The 3,521-nt window shown below is 56.2% G+C and overlaps 1 long non-coding RNA gene across 1 annotated transcript in view; it reads left to right on the top strand.

The window, feature by feature from the left end:
* Positions 1–929: 929 nt before the first annotated feature.
* LOC142912308 (uncharacterized) overlaps positions 930–3,521 on the top strand; it is an 8,031-nt gene continuing 5,439 nt past the window's right edge. Inside the window, exon 1 of the long non-coding RNA XR_012934037.1 lies at positions 930–1,108. This is a non-coding gene — a long non-coding RNA (uncharacterized LOC142912308). The remainder of the gene's footprint in view (positions 1,109–3,521) is intronic.

Genomic DNA, 3,521 nt, shown 5'->3' with positions numbered 1-3,521 from the left:
GCGACCATCAGTGACGATTTATCTGAACCGGTCCTGGGCCTCCTCTAGGTCAACTCAGCCTCAACTGAGTACCTGGTAGTAGCGGTGTGTAGTAAACATCGCTAGCGCTGGGGAAACAAAGGCGGCCGGGGCGTGGTGCTGGCCACCACCACCACCACCATCACCACCACCATCACCATCACCACCACCACCATCACCACCACCACCACCACCATCACCACCACCATCACCACCACCACCATCACCATCACCACTACCACCATCACCATCACCACCATCACCACCACCACCACCACCATCACCACCACCATCACCACCACCACCATCACCACTACCACCATCACCACCACCACCATCACCACTACCACCATCACCACCACCACCATCACCACCACCACCATCACCACCACCACCATCACCATTAACACCACCATCACCACTACCACCACCACCACCACCATCACCACCACCACCATCACCATTACCACCACCATCACCACCGCCACCATCACCACCACCACCATCACCATCACCACTACCACCATCACCACCACCACCATCACCACCACCACCATCACCATTACCACCACCATCACCACCCACCACCACCACCACCACCAACCCTCTCTCGTGTGCTCAGCAGAGCCACTCGCCCCAATAGCCTTGCGTGGTAGCCGCTACAGGGGGGGGTTAAACTTTGCCTCTTGCGCGCGACACGTGATCCTGCTTTGTAAATGAGTAGAGCCAAGGAGCGGCTCCTCCCAGAGGAGCCGAGCCCCGGGGGGCCCTGGTGCTCACCGTCTACGTGAGGCCAAGGGGGCCTGGAGTTTGACGACGTTCATCCTCCTCCGACGGCCTCCGCTTGGTGCCCGTAGTCCCCCCCGATATTGCCACCTTTCCCCCCCTTTACCTTGTCAGGGGACTACCTCGGTTGCGGCCATCATGCCCCTGGCGGGCCACCGTCTCCGCCCTCCTCTCTGGTCACGCCGGCTCGACTCTTTCGAGCTCCCTCTCTCTCTCGTTCCCTCTCGCTCGTGCGTCTGGCCGTGCGTCAGGCAACCGAGGAGGAGTGGCGGTGGGTGGTGAAGGAGGAGAACGTTGACTGGAGGTAGGGAGGTGCTGCTGCCCGGCTCCCGCCCTCTCAACTTTGACCCCCCATTAGCCCACAAGGTCTCCTGGCCTCTCTCCCTGTCATCTCTCATCTCACCATACTCACCTCCATGTACCTCTCCATGTCCTCTCCTGCCTCTCATCTCACCATACTCACCTCCATGTCCTCTCCATGTCCTCTCCTGCCTCTCATCTCACCATACTCACCTCCATGTCCTCTCCATGTCCTCTCATCTCACCATACTCACCTCCATGTCCTCTCCATGTCCTCTCATCTCACCATACTCACCTCCATGTCCTCTCCTGCCTCTCATCTCACCATACTCACCTCCATGTCCTCTCCTGCCTCTCCTGCCTCTCATCTCACCATACTCACCTCCATGTCCTCTCCTGCCTCTCATCTTACCATACTCACCTCCATGTCCTCTCCATGTCCTCTCCTGCCTCTCATCTCACCATACTCACCTCCATGTCCTCTCCTGCCTCTCATCTCACCATACTCACCTCCATGTCCTCTCCTGCCTCTCATCTCACCATACTCACCTCCATGTCCTCTCCTGCCTCTCATCTCACCATACTCACCTCCATGTCCTCTCCTGCCTCTCATCTCACCATACTCACCTCCATGTCCTCTCCTGCCTCTCATCTCACCATACTCACCTCCATGTCCTCTCCTGCCTCTCATCTCACCATACTCACCTCCATGTCCTCTCCTGCCTCTCATCTCACCATACTCACCTCCATGTCCTCTCCTGCCTCTCATCTCACCATACTCACCTCCATGTCCTCTCCTGCCTCTCATCTCACCATACTCACCTCCATGTCCTCTCCTGCCTCTCATCTCACCATACTCACCTCCATGTCCTCTCCTGCCTCTCATCTCACCATACTCACCTCCATGTCCTCTCCCGCCTCTCATCTCACCATACTCACCTCCATGTCCTCTCCTGCCTCTCATCTCACCATACTCACCTCCATGTCCTCTCCTGCCTCTCCCTGCCTCTCATCTCACCATACTCACCTCCATGTCCTCTCCCGCCTCTCATCTCACCATACTCACCTCCATGTCCTCTCCTGCCTCTCATCTCACCATACTCACCTCCATGTCCTCTCCTGCCTCTCATCTCACCATACTCACCTCCATGCATTCTCCTCCCTCTCATCTCACCATACTCACCTCCATGTCCTCTCCTGCCTCTCATCTTACCATACTCACCTCCATGTCCTCTCCTGCCTCTCATCTCACCATACTCACCTCCATGTCCTCTCTTGCCTCTCATCTCACCATACTCACCTCCATGTCCTCTCCTGCCTCTCATCTTACCATACTCACCTCCATGTCCTCTCCATGTCCTCTCCTGCCTCTCATCTCACCATACTCACCTCCATGTCCTCTCCTGCCTCTCATCTCACCATACTCACCTCCATGTCCTCTCCTGCCTCTCATCTCACCATACTCACCTCCATGTCCTCTCCTGCCTCTCATCTCACCATACTCACCTCCATGTCCTCTCCTGCCTCTCATCTCACCATACTCACCTCCATGTCCTCTCCTGCCTCTCATCTCACCATACTCACCTCCATGTCCTCTCCTGCCTCTCATCTCACCATACTCACCTCCATGTCCTCTCCTGCCTCTCATCTCACCATACTCACCTCCATGTCCTCTCCTGCCTCTCATCTCACCATACTCACCTCCATGTCCTCTCCTGCCTCTCATCTCACCATACTCACCTCCATGTCCTCTCCTGCCTCTCATCTCACCATACTCACCTCCATGTCCTCTCCTGCCTCTCATCTCACCATACTCACCTCCATGTCCTCTCCCGCCTCTCATCTCACCATACTCACCTCCATGTCCTCTCCTGCCTCTCATCTCACCATACTCACCTCCATGTCCTCTCCTGCCTCTCCCTGCCTCTCATCTCACCATACTCACCTCCATGTCCTCTCCCGCCTCTCATCTCACCATACTCACCTCCATGTCCTCTCCTGCCTCTCATCTCACCATACTCACCTCCATGTCCTCTCCTGCCTCTCATCTCACCATACTCACCTCCATGCATTCTCCTCCCTCTCATCTCACCATACTCACCTCCATGTCCTCTCCTGCCTCTCATCTTACCATACTCACCTCCATGTCCTCTCCTGCCTCTCATCTCACCATACTCACCTCCATGTCCTCTCCTGCCTCTCATCTCACCATACTCACCTCCATGTCCTCTCCTGCCTCTCATCTCACCATACTCACCTCCATGTCCTCTCCCGCCTCTCATCTCACCATACTCACCTCCATGTCCTCTCCTGCCTCTCATCTCACCATACTCACCTCCATGTCCTCTCCCGCCTCTCATCTCACCATACTCACCTCCATGTCCTCTCCTGCCTCTCATCTCACCATACTCACCTCC

Source organism: Petromyzon marinus, unplaced genomic scaffold (genome assembly GCF_048934315.1).
Source record: "Petromyzon marinus isolate PM22_M1 ecotype Great Lakes invasive population unplaced genomic scaffold, UKy_Petmar_22M1.pri1.0 PM_G_Scaffold_199, whole genome shotgun sequence".
In the NCBI taxonomy this organism is placed as follows: Eukaryota; Metazoa; Chordata; class Hyperoartia; order Petromyzontiformes; family Petromyzontidae; genus Petromyzon; species Petromyzon marinus.
Note: the sequence above shows the minus strand (reverse complement) of the source record. Positions and strands in the feature narration are given on the sequence as shown.